Source organism: Mandrillus leucophaeus, unplaced genomic scaffold (genome assembly GCF_000951045.1).
Source record: "Mandrillus leucophaeus isolate KB7577 unplaced genomic scaffold, Mleu.le_1.0 Scaffold317, whole genome shotgun sequence".
In the NCBI taxonomy this organism is placed as follows: Eukaryota; Metazoa; Chordata; class Mammalia; order Primates; family Cercopithecidae; genus Mandrillus; species Mandrillus leucophaeus.
In genome coordinates this window covers 519,103-535,507 of record NW_012103332.1, presented here as the reverse complement: position 1 = coordinate 535,507, position 16,405 = coordinate 519,103, and the positions used below count along the sequence as shown (strand labels likewise).

The 16,405-nt window shown below is 46.2% G+C and overlaps 1 long non-coding RNA gene and 1 pseudogene across 2 annotated transcripts in view; one reads left to right on the top strand and one right to left on the bottom strand.

Annotated features, from left to right (window-relative positions):
* The window catches only part of LOC105545048, a 24,449-nt gene extending 18,273 nt beyond the window's left edge, over positions 1 to 6,176 (top strand). The window contains exon 3 of the long non-coding RNA XR_001006860.1: positions 4,311 to 6,176. This is a non-coding gene — a long non-coding RNA (uncharacterized LOC105545048). The remainder of the gene's footprint in view (positions 1 to 4,310) is intronic.
* Positions 6,177 to 12,020: 5,844 nt separating this feature from the next.
* Positions 12,021 to 16,405, bottom strand: part of LOC105545065 — an 11,357-nt pseudogene continuing 6,972 nt past the window's right edge. Inside the window, exon 3 of the transcript XR_001006863.1 lies at positions 12,021 to 16,371. The product of XR_001006863.1 is annotated as a zinc finger protein 532 pseudogene (transcript). The remainder of the gene's footprint in view (positions 16,372 to 16,405) is intronic.

Sequence of the window (16,405 nt, the reverse complement as noted above, 5' to 3'; positions counted from 1 at the left end):
AATATTCTGAGTGGCCGTGATGAAATCTCATGCTGTCCCACACCATCCTGCCAGGACATGAATCATCCCTTTTTCCAGTGGGTCCACGCTGGAGATGCTGTCTCTTATACACATCTAGATGTGTATAAGAGACAGGTGTTTTTGTTGTTGTTGTTGTTGTTGTTGTTGTTGTTGTTGTAGATGAGACATTTGGACTCAGAGAGGTGAAGTAACGCATCCTGGCCCATGCACCTAATTAGGGGCTGCCTCTTACCTTTGAACCCAGTTGTGTTTGATCCCATATGCCTTATATTTTCCACGGCATCTAGAAGTTTCTTGGAAGTTGTATCAATTAGGAATGCTTTCCACAGAATCTTAAGCTATAAAGCACAACAGTAGCTTAAGCGATAAAGATGGACTCCTCTTCCATGAGAAGTGGGAGGTGGCAGTTCAGGACTGGGGCAACAGCTGAGCATTGGCATCATGGAACCAGGCTATTTCCAGCTTCCTCTTCTGTCATCCTCCACCAGTTGGCTTTTTGTCCTAATGGTTGTTGCTTTATGGTCACAAATGGCTGCTACAGCTCCAGGCATCACAACCAAGTTCAAAGGCGGGAGGTAGGAAGGAAGGAGGGGGTGGTGCATTTCCTGAAGTGCTTTCTTCTTATATCAGCAAAGGAAAAGGGAACCAGAGGCAGCTATCTCAGAAGACTTCCCCTTAAGCCTTGCTTGTTAGATTGGCCACATGGCCAACCCTGGGCTGCAAGGGCGGCTGGAGAGGTGGGCCTCCGGCAAAGACTGACGGGATGGCCAGTGTCACCCAGGCCAATCACGATTGTTCCACGGGGACAGGCTCACTGCTGCTCTGAACAAAATTAGGGCCCGATGGTGAGGGGAAGGGAAAGGGGTTGCTCTCTTCAAGTTTCAATTACATGCCAGTAACATTGCTCAGCAGATATGATTATTTCCATTTTCATAGATGAGGAAACCAGGGCTCACAGAAGCTGTGACTCGCCCACTCGGCTGCTGAGCTTCCCTGTGGTGGAGCCGGAGTCCACCCCTGGCCTGGGTAACTGCAGTGCTGCCCTCGCTGCTGCTTGAGGATCGATCACGTGAAACATTCATGAATCACCATGATTTTGCAGCTGTAAGGGAAGGGCAAGGGGGTGTGGAAACCCAGACAGACCTGGAAGAGACTTGGCCACCCCTTCATTTAACAAACCAGGAGACCAAATCCAGTGTGACTGCCCAAGGACAAGATCTGAAGGAGATCTAGCTTTGTACTGATTTTTGGAAGCAATCTCAGTGAGCAGGGTTCCTGGAAGGTGCCCCACATGAGAGTGTTGATTTTCTCTGCATGCCAACACAGCATTCTGCAGTCATGCAGGGAGGGAGAGTCCCCTCATTCAGTCTGTTTTCAGTTCTTCACATCACATCTTGGAGAAGTGATTAGTAAGTGCAATGCATGATCCTTGATAATTGCTGGGATTTGCAAAGAAAAAGGATCTAAAGAGCATGATTGGGTTAATTGGGAGGAAATTTGAATGTAGATTAAGAAGCACATGATAGAATTGAATCGATGTTAAATTTCCTGAGTGTGAGAATCATTGCTGTGTTTATGTACAAGAATGCCCTTGTTCTAGGAGGTACGTGCTGAAGTATTTAGGAGACAATTCATGTTTGTCTCACACTTGTCTACAAATGGTTCACAAAAAATATATATGCATGTGTGCACACGTGCGTGTGCGCGCGCACACACACACACCAGTCCCCCTTTATCCATGGTTTTGCTCTCGTGGTTTCCGTTAGCCTCAGTCAACCATGGTCTGAAAATATGAAATGGAAAATTCCAGAAATAAACAATTGATAAGTTTAAAATTTTGCAATATTCTGAGTGGCCGTGATGAAATCTCATGCTGTCCCACACCATCCTGCCAGGACATGAATCATCCCTTTTTCCAGTGGGTCCACGCTGGAGACACTACGTACCATTAGTCACCGAGATCATCTGCTCCTGACATCCAGCCATCAACATTATCCTGTCTCTATGATACAGGATCACCCAAAGCAGGTGTTCCTTCTTCCAAAGCATCATCAGAAGGTGACAGCAGCCTAATCTCCCTTCATCTCATCATGCAGGTGTGTTACCAACTCACATTGTCTCAAGAAGAAGGGGGAGAGCAGTACAAGATGATACTTTGAGAGAGGGAGAAAGTGTTCACATAACTTTTATTATAGTAGATTGTTATAACTGTTCTGTCTTATTATTAGTTGTTAAACTCTTAGTCCACCTAATTTATAAATTAAACCTTATCCTAGATATGTATAGAAATAAAACATAGTATATGTTTTATTATGTATGATTATATATTTATTATGTATGATTATATATTTATTATATATGATTCGGTACTATCTGAGGTTTCGGGTAGCCACTGGGGGTCTTGGAACATATCCGCTGTGGATAAGGGAGCACTGCTGTACACAGCTGTGCACATATCTGTATATATAGACATACATATAAATACATATACACATATACATACACATTCAAAGAGAGAGAGAAGAGGGTGAGACAGAGACAAAAGCAAATATCAGCATTAATACCCAGTGCATCTAGACGCTAAAGAAAGGTCATATAAATGTTTCCTGTGTTATTCATGCAACTCTTTAGTAGGTTTGAAAATTTTCAAAATAAAACATTGGAAAAATAATAAATTAAAACTTTTAAAAGTGAGAAAGCTTAAAGAAAATATCAAGTAAACACACAATGTGTTAGCGGGCATTAAACCGAGCCCTGCTGTGGGGCCTCTTGGTGGCCAGTAGATCCCGCATTCCAGTGTCAGTCGGCCCCAGGCCTGAGTTCCTCCTATGCCGGATGGGGATGAGGTTGGTCACGGCCTCACAGGTGTGTGGTGGGCATTGCATGAATGACGTGCGTAGAGTCCTCAGCACCAAGCCTGCCCCAGAAGCCAGGTTTCAAAGAAGGGTGACTGTGATGTGCGTCCCTGTAAGTACTACTGGGCCTGGCACATGGGAGGCAGGAAATTGGATGTAACCTGTGGGAGACCCGAACCTGGTGACTTCACCTGTCTGAGTCCCTCCAGAAGGGGATAGCTGGGGATTAAAGGCACGAAAAGACCCCCCAACTTACCCCCCACCGACCCCACACACACACACTTTCATATCTCCTCTTCAGAGAGATCCTCTCCATCGGCTTAGGAGTTGGGGTTGGGCAAGACAGCTGGCCTCTGTGCACTGGGATGGAGCTAATTCCATTTTCCAGTCCCCGTGTCCCAGCACTGGGGTGCCCCCTCCTCCGGGGTGGTGGCCAGCGCCTGGCAGCTCAGAGGAACCTGGAGCTCCTCTTTCCCGGCCCTCTCGGGCAGGCCTGACAATCCCCACTGCCGCAGGGAGGCTCTGCCATCCGTGTGCTAATCCCATTACCCACAAATGAAGATGTCATCACAGCCCTTTCAAAGGGCTCCCAAGGCAGATCCCTCTTTGGAAAGAGAAAAGCAAGAGCAATTGTCCGAGCCACTGACTTCTGAAGCTCCCGCTGGGAGGAGGGGATGCAGAAGTTATTTGGGGCCAGCAGCCTCTCAGCTGGGAAGGGACTGAAATGGCGGTCAGGTCGGAGACAGCCCGAGTGTGGGTGACGAGTTAGGACCAGGTGGTGGGGTGGGGTGTGCAAGGGACTGAGGCTCTCCAACTCCCACACTGACCTTACTGCGACCTCACTAGAGCTACAAGCCTATGCCCTGGGATATAAACATGAATAGGACACAGTCACCTCTCTGGGAGTCCAGACCTCGGTTCACACCCAGGCATATCCACCATACCTCTGTTAGCACCATGAAGCTGGGGCCAAGTCTCCTTCCTCCCACCTGGTGTGTGACCCAGCACAAAGCAGACACTCGAGGAACATTGATAGACTAATGGAGCCACACACTTTCCAACCCTAGGCTTTCGCAAATGCTGGTCCCTCACTGCAGAAGATCCCTCCCCATCCTTCTACAGACGACTGAGATCTCCCCCTTGCAGGGTCTGGACTTGGGCTGGATGGAGAAGTTCTAATGTTTACTGTGACCTCAGTTAGAGATACAGAATTTCAGCGCCTCCCATTGTGCCTCTTTCAAATGGGTGCAAAGGTCTTATCTGATACGTTGTTGAGCAGCTGTGTGTGGAGGTAAAATATAAATGGTGACACGGGCACAGATATGAGGGCCCTGTTGATGTCAACGTCACATTATATAAACAGTAGTAAACTTTCCTCAACACTGACTACATGCCCAGCACTTTTGTAATGCTACTTTCATTCCCATATTACAGATGAGGAAACTGAGGCACAGAGAGGTTAAGTGACTTGTTCAAGATCACAGGGCTGGAGAGTGGTGACTAGTTTTAATGGCTAGCAGAAGCAGGAACAAAAGCTACCATCTGCTTGGAACCATCGTTACTTTTGAACAGAAACTCTGGTGTTTGGCAGACAGCAATGAATTCATCTACTTTTGCACAGAAGTAGGGTTATCTTGCCCTTTGACTGTGCCCTTGTAGGCCAGCAGAAATTCTGAGATTCAAGGCGGATGAAGGGAGTGAACCATGACCTGGAGTGGAAAAATGTGTCCTTGGGGCTATGTCCTCTGTGCCTTGGGCCTGGGCTCCATGTGGCCCTCACTGCCTTCTAATAATCATTGCTGACTATGTGTGAAGTGCCTTGTGCTAGGCACTGTCCTGTGTGAAATCAGTGGCATGCTGGGAAATGTTTGACAAACAGCTCTTGGAGATAGAACTCCAATCCACAGCATTTCCCCTCATGGTGTAAATAATCCCATTTCCCACCATGGTGGATCTCAAGCTATCAACATGAGGTCATTGACAGGGAATTGGGAGAGGTTGCGTACAACTGGGTCTCCTGTGTGGTTCCAATGCACTGATCTTAAGAACTCACAGCATCCTGATTGGGGGACAGCACTTTTATTATGCCAGTTTTATAGATTAAGGCATTAAGACATTGAGAGGTTAAGACAAGCACTTCCCAAGATCACTTGTCAAGTGAATTCTGATGCTGAACCCTTGTCTCTGGGAACCCAGATGAACATGCTGCCTTCTGAGCAGAGGCCTGTGTCTAGCTCCTCTCTTCCTGATCTTCTCAGGGCTAAGTCTACCCCCAGTTAACTCTACTCTCCTTAAGGGCAAGGATCCCAGCACAAAGCATGAGCACCAGACACAGCCAAAGCAACAAGGAAATATTTGGAGAATTGAATTGAATGATTTGATTTCAGTTGGATCAACGAACTTGTCCAAGGTCACACAGAGGGGCAATAACAGAACCCATGACTGGAACCTATTGCTGGAACTCATGACTGTTGGCTTCGGATATGAACCTTAAGTAGCACCTTCAGTGTCAATTCTGAGATTATTGTCACATCCAAGCATGGACATGAAAATTTCTGTTACTCCTGGGAGGGGGCACAGGGGCCGTGGCTTCATACTTTGCATTTTCGATGCACCTTTGCCCCCTTTCTTTTGTAGTGAAAAGCATGACCCAGCACCTTGTATATGTTGGAGGCTGAGCAAGACCAAGGGCACCTGGAGGGAAGAGGTCTGAGATTTATGGGTTACTTGATCATTTTTGAGGTTTTTTTCATTTGCTGTGGACTGAATGTTTGTGTCCTCTCAAAATGTATATATTGAATCCCTAATCCCCAGTGGGATGGTATTTGGAGGTGGGGCTCATGGGAGCTAGTTAAGGTTAGATGATGTCATGGAGATGGGACCCCCATGATAGATTTTGCTCTTACAAAAGGAGAAAAAGACAGGATAGGTTTCTCTCCACTGAATGAGGATGCAACAAGAAGATAGTCTGCAAATCGGAAGAGCACCCTCACCAGACACCAAATCTACTAGTACCCTGATCTTGGACTTTTCAGTGTCCAGAGCTGTGAGAAACGTTTGTTGCTTTGTTGTCTCAGCCACCCAGTCTATGGTATTTTGTTATAGCGCCCAAATAGACTAAGACACATGATGTCAGTGTTTCCTAAACTAGCAATGCACTGGGGGCAACCAGTGTAACATGGTTGGTGATATGTGAATGAACCTTTTAAAATGTTAATACTTTTGCATTTATTTTAATATGTGTTAAAAATATTTCTAGTGTATTATATCAGAAATAGTTTTCACTGCAAACAACAAAACAAAACATAAAGAAAACAGCAGCAAAAACCAGTGGCTTCAACAGGAAGTTTATTTCTCCTCTGCTGTAAGTCAGGGGCTGGCATGGCATGGGATATGGTTTGGCTCTGTGTCCCCACCCAAATCTCATCTCAAATTGTAATCCTCAGTGTTGCAGGAGGGGCCTGGTGCAAGGTGACTGGATCATGGGGGTGGTTTCCCCCATGCTGTTCTTGTGATAGGGAGTTCCTACACGATCTGATGGTTTAAAAGTGACATTTCCCCCTTCTCTCTCCCTCTTGCTGCTGTGGTAAGACATGCCTTGCTTTCCCTTCACCTTCCGCCATGATTGTAAGTTTTCTGAGGCCTCCCAGTTATGCTTCCTGTTAAGCCTGTGGAACTGTGAGTCAATTAAATCTCTTTTCTTCATAAATTACCCATCCTCAGGTAGTTCTTTACAGCAGTGTGAAAACAGACTACTACAGAAAATTGGTACCAGAAATGGGGCACTGCTGTAAAGATACCTGAAAATGTGGAAGTGACTTTAGAACTGGGTAATGGGCAGAGGTTGGGACAGTTTGGAGGGCTCAGAAGAAGACAGGAAGATGTGGGAAAGTTTGGAACTCCCTAGAGACTTGTTAAATGGTTTTGACCAAAATGTTGATAGTGACAGGGATAATGAAGTCCAGGCTGAGGTGGTCTCAGACAGAGATGAGGAACTTATTGGGAACTGGAGTAAAGATCACTTTTGCTATGCTTTAGCAAAGAGACTGGGAGCATTTTGCCCCTGCCGTAGAGATCTGTGGAACTCTAGAAAGATGATTTAGGGCATCTGGTGGAAGAAATTTCTAGGCAGCACAACATTCAAGAGGTAACTTTTTCTAAAAGTATATACTCATATGCGTTCACAAAGATAATCTTATATTGGAACTTATGTTTAAAAGGGAAGCAGAGCATAAAAGTTTCGAAAATTTGACGCTTGACCATGTGCTAGAATAGAAAAACCAATTTTCTGGGGAGAAATTCAAGCCACTGGCTGCAGAAATTTTCATAAGTAAAGAGAAGCCTAATGTTAATAGCCAAGACAGTGGGAAAAATGTCTCCAGAGCATTTCAGAGACCTTCATGGCAGCCTCTCCCACCAAAAACCTAGAGGCCTAGGAGGAAAAAATGGCATCCTGGGCCAAGCCCAGGGCCCCACTGTTCTGTGCAGCCTCAGGACACTGTGCCCTTTGTCCCAGCTGCTCCAGCTCCAGCCATGGCTAAAAGGAGCCAAGGTACAGCTTCGGCTATTGTTTCAGAGGGTGCAAGCCCTAAGCCTTGGTGGTTTTCATGTAGTGTTGGCCCTGCAGGTGCACAGAATGCAAGAGTTAAGGTTTGAGAGCCTCTTCCTAGATTTCAGAAGATGTATGGAAACAACTGGATGCCCAGGCAGAAGTCTGCTGCAGGGGTGGAGCCCTCATGGAGAACTTCTACTAGGGCAGTGCAGAGGGGGAAATGTGGGATTGGAGCCCCCACACAGAGTCACCACTGGTGCACTGCCTAGTGGAGCTGTGAAAAGAGGGCCATCATCCTCCAGACACCAGAATGGTAGATCCACTGACAGCTTGCACCATGCATCTGGAAAAACCACAGGGACTAAATGCCAACCTGTGAAAGCAGTCTCAGGGTCTGTACTCCACAAAGCCACAGAAGTGGAGCTGCCCAAGGCCTTGTGAGCCCACCCCTTGCATCAGCATGCCATGGATGTGAGACATGGAGTTAAAGGAGATCATTTCAGAGCTTTAAGATTTAATGACTGCCTTGCTGAGTTTCTGACTCGCATGGGGCCTGTAGTCCCTTTGTTTTGGCCAATTTCTCCCATTTGGAACTGGAAGATTTACCCAATTCCTGCAACCCCGTTGCATCTTGGAAGTTACTGACTTACTTTTTATTTTACAGGCTCATAGGTGGAAAAGACTTGCCTTGTCTCAGATGAGGCTTTGGACTTGGACTTTTGGGTTAATGCTGAAATGAGTTAACACTTTGGGGTACTGTTGGGAAGGTATGATTGTGTTTTGAAATGTGAAAAGAACATGAGATTTGGGAGGGGACAGGGGACTGCAGTAGAATGACATGATTTTGGGCTGCATTTCCTCCCAAATCTTATCTCAAATTGTAATCCCCATGTGTTGAGGGAGGGCCTGGTGGGAGGTGATTGAATTATGGGGGTGGTTTCCCCTATGCTGTTCTCACAATAGTGAGTGAGTTCTCATGGGATCTGGTGGTTTAAAGTGGCACTTCCTTCTTCACTCTCTCTCCTGCCACATGGTAAGACATGCCTTACTTCACCTTTGCCTTCTGCTATGATTGTAACTTTCCTGAAGCCTCCTAGTCATGTTTCCTGTTTAGCGTGCAGAACTGTGAGTCAATTAAACTTCTTTTCTTCATAAATTTCACAGTCTCAGGTAGTTCTTTATAGCCAAATGAAAACAGACTAATACAGCATACCACAAGATCAAGGACCATCTCTTTCTATTTTGTTGCTCTGCTATGCAGGGCTTCCACTCTCAAGGTCACCTCATAGTCTAATCTGGCTGCTGCTGCTCTGGCTATCAAGCCCATATTCCAGACAGCAGCAAGGAGAACAGGAAAGGAGAAAGATACATTCCTCTCTTTTAACTCACACTTACATCCCACTGGTGAGGACAAGCTGTAAAACCACACTTAGTGAGACGGATATGGTGGCTCATGACTGTAATTCAAACACTTTGGGAGGCCAAGGCTGGAGGATCACTTGAGGACAGGAGTTTGAGACCAGCCTGGGAAACATAGCAAGACCACATCTCTAAAAACATTTACAAAAACAAAAAACCCACACTTTTCCTTCTAAGAGAAGCCAGGACAGGGAATCTTTATTCCAAGCTACTCTGTGGCCAGCAAAGAAATAAGAGGTTCTTCCATAGGGAAGAAGGGGAGAGCGATTATTGTGGAAAGACTGAGGTCTTTTCCACACGCATCCAAACTGTGATTGCATTGATATTATTGCTTGGGATGAGATTAGAGTATTTAAAAGTTGAGGCCATTGAAAGAGAATGATTAAGGACATTAAGTCCAGGTAACAGGTAGGTGTGGTAACCATCGCGAAGGCAGTAAGAAGTGGTGAGCGTCTGCATTACTCCAGGATCTGGAGTTGGTACCGTTAGCATAGCTTCCTTCCTCTTGCAAAGGAGGCAAGCCCAGGCTTACAGAGGCTGGGCAGTGGGCCCTGCTGCCTCCAAGGCCAGAGCTCACACCCTCGTCTCTTCCCAGGATTACAGCAGCCACTGACCCAGGGCTCTCCCAACAGCACGGCTTCTTTCTGGCCCACCCTCCATCACAGAGGCTGCAAAGATGGAGTCCTCCCTTTCCAGCTTCCCTCGCAGCTCGGGGTGTCCCAGGGACCTGATGTAAGCATTAAAGCATAAAACAAGGTAGGGAATTTGGGACTGTCATTGATATTGATTTTGACTCTGGATTCTCATTGATTTCAGAACCACACATGTCCTCAGGAGCTAGCCACAGGCTACCCGGCCGCCTGAAAAGAAACTCATCCAGCAAATTCAACCTTGAATTATAAAAAGGAAAAAGTGCCAAGTGCAGTTCTTGACACATAGTAGGTACTTAGCATTAGTTTATGCTTATAAATATTCCACACCAGGGCATTCCAAGTGTATTCATTCTTTCCTTAAATGCATTTAATGCATGGAAAGACTTAGAATAGTGCCAGGCATAGAAAGTACTCCCTAAGCGTTAGCCACTATTCTTATGATTATCATGGCATTGTTGGGATTGTCATCATTCATTCATTCAACAAACATCTATCGCACCCCCATGTGTGCCGTGCACGGCCTTGGCACTGTGGAATCGGCAATAAAAAAGGCAGAGTCTCTGCCCTGCTGGGAGCCCAGCCCCTAAATGATTCATCCCACACTTAATGAGCTTGAGTTGTGATTCATGCCAGGGGCCCTGAAAGCATGAAGCAGGGCCACTGAGCTTACCCAGGGCTTCCCTGGGGAGCAGCTGTCATGAGTTGAGTCCTCAGGAACCAGCTGGAGTCAGCCCAGCTAAGAGTGGAGAAGAGCTCACGGGGCTCCAGAGGCTCATCCAGGGCTGCTCAGCAAACCAGGCATGAAGGCCAAAGACCCTCTGTGCTGGCTGCATTAACCAGCTTGTCGGTCCTCGGCTCCCAGGACCAGAGTTTGGGACAGGGCCAGGTGGGCTCAGAGCAGGCCAGGCCTTGGCAGATGCTTGCGTGCTGAAGGCAGGGTAGCGCTGCCTGGCTGCCTCCCTGACCTCCCGGGGCATCTCCTTTGTGTGGCAGTACTGTCCCCCATGCCGAGCCCCTTGGGATCCAGTTTCTGTGGAGGCTGGCTTGCAAAACCCGGGGTATTGTCCTGTAACAGCAGGCTCTGGGGTGGGTTCAATGAAAATCCAGCCCTGCATGGATTCTAACCTGAAAAGAATTATGTTACATCAATAGATGGTGCCCATAATGTGCCAGCATCCAGGGCTCTTAATTGACTTGGGCTTAATTAATGATTGGGAGGACATCCACGGACAGCCCGAGGCTCCAAAGGGAGGGGCTGGGGATAGATTAATAACATAAAGGACTGGATGGAGACACTCCATTCAACTGCTGCTAGACCGTGTGTGGAGCTGGCTTTGGCGTGTGACAGTACAAAGTGGGATGGGAAAATATTTGATGAGAAAATCCCTCACCTTACGCCGAGAGGACCTGCTCCTTCCCTGCCCTGCTGCTCAAATCAGAAGTTACAGCTTGAGACGCATCTGCGCCTGCCTTCTCATCACGTTTAGTGAAGACACCCGCTCTAAGAATCCTAGGACAAAGTGACCCCGAGGACTGGACCCGTCTTATCCTTGATAGTTTGGAGACTCGTTAGTTTTTGTTCCCAAGGAATTCTGCACATTTTCTTGGAGTCCTTTCTGTGGTTTCTAAGATAATTTAATGCAAGTTCTGTGAACATGTCTTTGGAATTTTATTAGCATGCCATGAGGGTTAGTTAAGAATTCCATGGAAGCTGGGGGACTCTTCCAAGTAAGAATTCCATGCTGTTTCTGTGAGAATTCATTAGGGATCACATGGCAACTCTGAGAGGTTTTCATGAAAATTCATTGAGAACTCCATAGGTCTTCTATGAACATTCCCTCAGACTTGTGGAAAAATTCTACGAGAAGGAGGCACAGATGACATGAACATTCTAGGAGCAACCGAAGGAAGTGCAGCAGGACTTACGGGAGGGCTTATAAAAGATTCCATGAGGCTGCTTTGCAAAAATTCCATCCAAATGTTTCAAGAATTCTGTAGGAGTTCTTTGGAAGCGTGTCAGAACCTTAAGCACGTCCACGGCAGAATTTTCTGCAGGGGTCGCCACTGCCTTAGCACTACGTCCACATGTGTCAGAACCCCAGCTCCAAATCACTGATCAGGAAGGCTCCCTTGAAAGAGACTCCTACTTTCTTTTTCTTTCTTAGTTTCATTTTTAAAATTTCTTTTACTAAAATGAAAATCAGTTTGTTAGAAACACACTCACTCTGGATACCTGCTGAGGGTTAGAACACAACGAATAACTGACTATGGAAACATACCACAAGGAAATGGAAGAGTTAGGACCACTCTGAAGAGGAAAGAGTCTTCAAATCTTTCCCTATGAATCCTGTGAAGAATGTGTGCTGATTGACAATATTTCTCACATGGTCTGGTGTCGGAGGCAAGAACATGGGAGTGGCGGCCAGGAGTCCCTGGTTCTAGTTCCAGGTCTGCCATTAACTCATTGTATAAGCTTGGGCCAGTCTCTGGGTCTCAATTTCCCCTTTTGTAAAATGAGAATTTTTTTTTTCAAGGGCCAAATGTCCCACGTTTATTTACATATGAAATGTGTTTCATACAGTTATGATGGATGGAGTGCTTAACACCCGACAGCAGCAAGACCTTTCGAGGAACTGAACGTTGACTACAGTATATCATGCAAGTATCTATATATACACAAACGAATTCCTTTTCTTAAAAAAAAAAAGGTACAAAACATGTTCAGGGATAAATACAAGGTATAAAATGCAAAAGAAAACACAAAACAAAACCAAAAAATAGAACTCTCTCAGAGAACTATAAACAGAAGGGACAGAAGAGTACCTCTGCTGCATTTTAATAAAGCAGAACTACCAGCATTAAATATACTCTTGAAATGGCTGAACTAAACCCGGGTGGCTCAGTGCTTAAGGTAACGGCCCATTGCAATACACAGGTGGCTGCGTTGATAAGTCGGTGGTGGAAGTTGTCCATCCCGACTCTAAGTACCAGAACGTTTGGCAGTAGCATCCAGAACAGGAAACGCCAACTCTTTTGACAGCAAAGGGTTAAGTCAACTGATTTTTTTCTGTCAAGAGCCAGAGAAATGCTTGATATTCTTAGTTGTGTTTCTGCAATAGTTAATAAATTACATGGCAAAAACCTGACTATATAAATCTATTGGTCTAACTACGTATTTGTAACTTTTATAGCAGTCCAGCCCTTTGATTATTTTCCCTCCCTGTGCTCTTAAAGCCAGCCTTGCAGACCTGCCCAGAAAACCAGTCCCATTTTTTTCTTTTGAATAGTGTTCCCCATTCCTCAAAATGGAATTGAGGAAATCAGCATTCCTTATTAGATTCCTGGCTTCAGTTTTTATCCACGGCTGGGAAAGGAGTGACCTGCAAGGCTGCTTTAAACACCCTTCGGCGTGGCCTGAAGGCAAAGGCACGCCCACACTGGAGAGCAGTTGTGTCAAATGTGAACTCACTCCCTCAGGGCAGGCACATCGAGGAAGTGCTAAGACACTTAAAAGTTCCTAGTGTTTTTGAGACCCACAATTACTTACAATTTATGTAGTGAATTCTAAAAATTAAAAACACTAAAAAAGGCATTATTTTAGCCTGTAATTTGTTAACCCATTAAAAATCCAAACATACAAAATGGTTTATTTGAATTCAGGAACTGCCCCTGTTACTAAGAACTCTGTTTTAAAGAAACGGTACAAAAAGAAAAATTCTAACCCAGAACAACTCAGATGGTTTTCCACTAAATACTGACACAAACATGTAACAAAGCGTATAAAAAGTTATTCATTTAAATATACACAAACTATTTTAAATCAAATACTGTTTTAATACTTATCGAGGATATACACAACGAGCTGAAGGAAGGTATGTTGAAAGAGAATATATTGCAACATACACTGTTAACTCTATTATACTGCAAACTTTTTGTAACAAAAATGTCTTTTTTATTCCAATGTGGACAGGGATTTTCCCCATGGAGCATCTGTGGCTATTTCTCGGCTGAGCTCATCCTTTTGGATTTGATGAAGGCCATGCCGTGTGTCCGCATGTGAGTATTTAAAGCAGCTTCAGTGTCAAAAGTTTTTGCGCACGCTTTGCACTTTCTGTCTGACACGGCGCCATCGGGGGATTCATCCTCGTGGCTGGGTTTGTTCTCCCGTTGGTTATCATCCCCAGCCCCATTTTGCTTGGACACTGGCTGAGATTCCCTTAACGTATGTACGATGAAGAGGTGCCTGGACAGAGAGATGTGAGATGTGTGGCAGAGACCACACTCCCGGCACTGGTAGGACGAACCATCCGATTTGTGCTGAGGGATGTGTTCGTGGAACTGCAGCAGGTTTTCGGTGGAGGAGCCACACACGGCACACTTGTGGACCTTAAAAACATTGATTTTCAGCTTTTTCAGTGGTTGAGTGATGGCTCCTCTGGGAGGCCTGAACTCCAGAACCGGTTTTTTCAGCTTCCACTTGGGACTGGGGACCTTGGTGTCTTCTTTTATTTCTGCTTCCTCTTCATTGGTGGCGTCGTCTCATTTCTTTCAGGTCAGGGTCCTTCATGCCGTGCATCAGCTGGACGTGCTTCTTCAGCATCAACCAGGTAAAGGTACTTCTGGAGTCTGGGCAGTGTGAGCAGGCGTACACTTTCCTGATGCCTTTGTGCTTGATCCGGTTGTGCCAGCACAGGCTGTGGGACGAGCTGAAAGGCTTGTCACGCTGGCGACAGGAGTGTTTCTTCACTTGCTTCCCGTGCTCCTTCCTCACGTGGGATATGTACACATCTCTCTGCATGAACAGGCGGTCACACTCCCAACACGTCCACCCAGGACTGGCCACTTTCTTCGTTTCCATTGATTTTTTCACAAGAGATGGAGATTTCTTTTCCAATTTCTCTTTCCCAGTCATGGATTTGGTGTCCTCTTTGTTCTGATTTGCTGAATTTTGAGTTGCAGGCTTAATGCTCAAAGGCAGGTTTAACCCCAAATTTGGAGGTCCTTCAATACTTTTTAATGTGCCATGCATAGACTTGATATGGTCCATCATAAGTTGCTTCTGTGCATATAAAAGAGAACAGTCTGGACACTTGAAAACAGACGCCTTCTGGTTTTCAATGTATTGGTCAAAGTGGCGATACAGCAGGGTTTGCAGGGTGAACACAGTGTTGCACATGGAACACTTATATATTATTTTTGGTTCTCCTATCTTGATGCCAGGATGCTGAAGGTAGGCGTGGGAATGTGTGCTTGGGGCAGACTTAAACGCCACTGGACAAATAAGACACTTGTAGAAGACTTCACAGTGAGAACCTTGAATGTGAGACTTCAGAGCAGCCACATCAGAGTACACAACATTGCAATGCACACATTGAAAACCAACTCTTCTTGTGTAGTGCAGACAGTTCTTGGTGACATGGGTCTGGAAATGCACAGACCTGCAGAAGGCACCCGCACTCAGGGCAGGTGTAGGGAGATTTGTGCTGATGGATTCTCCGGTGTGATGCATAACTGCAATGGTTAGGAAGCAGCATCTGGCAGATGGTGCAAGTCTTTTGTCCACTCGGATCTGCAGCCTGCTGGATATGTGTAGCCAGTGTCATCTTGTCCGGGAAGACTTCATTACACTCCAAACATTGTAGACTATGTCTACACGGTTTGGAGGGGTCTTCAACTAGGGGCATGGCTGGGGTGATGGAAGTGCTTGAAGGAGCCGATATGACTGTCCCAGTTATGCCAGACTGAATTTTTGTGAGAGTGTGTGTGCCGGCTCCCACAGGGCTCTGAAGAGTGGAAGTTGAAGTGGAAGTATTGCTTGATGGAGAAACTATCATTTGATCTACTGGGACTGGCTTTAAAATTAAGTGGGAGCATTGCATTACCACCCCTTTCTCCTTATGCCCACAGGCATGGGAAAGGAGGCTGCATTTGTTGTAAAAAACGAGGTTCTTTGTACAATGGTTGCACGTTACTTCGATGCGCATGCTCCGTCTGTCGGAGTGCTGAGTCAGACTCTTTTCAAGTGCAAAGGAGTCCCCACACTCCAACCACTTGTACCCAGGCATCGGTAATGTGATCCCTGCATTTGTGGGAGGACTGAGGTTTGGGATGTAAACAGGGACTGGATTGACACTGCTCAGCACCTTGTTGAAAGCTTCCACCACAGAACTCTGCAAGGACGACACCACCTGGACTTGAGACACATTTTTGGGGGGTTGAGAGGCTGCTGCATTGATTATTGCCTGCTTTATTTGTTGCTGAGGTTTGGTTAGCACTTGGTGGAGTTCAGAGGTGGCCTGGGCACCCTGAGGCAAAAGGTTAAGGTTGGCAAGGTGCACAGTCTTTGGAACTAGTTTGGCATTGGCCAGGCTGGATGCCAGCACCATGACAGTTTACTGCTGGATGGCGTTGGTGGCTTTAATGATGGCACTGCTGGCGCTCAGGACAGAGGCAGCAGATACGACCCTGAGTTTCACCGTGGTGGTGTTAGCGAGCTTCAAATTAATGACTTGGGATCCTGCCGTCTTCACAGTGGACACTGGGAGGAAAACAGTAGCCACAGGCTTGATTGTGACCTGTTTAGGGGTGAGCTCTGAAGGGGAAACTGCATTGGTCATGACCACGGACTGGAGAGGCGCCCGGTGGGGGAGAGGAAAGGACAGCTTCTGATGCTGGAGACGAAAGAATGGATGTCACAGAGGCTATCAGGGATGCCATCTGCTCGGAAGGTTTCTTCCCAGAGTCATGATCCACTTCTGGCAATAACCTGGTCACTGTTCTCTTGATTTCCCCAGAAGATGTCTTAATGGTTTTTATGCGAACTTTGGGAATTGCCGGTGTGGACCCTGCAGGAAAGGACGGGGAGCCCTTGCTGTTGTTCTCACTTGAGATGCTTCTGGGACTAT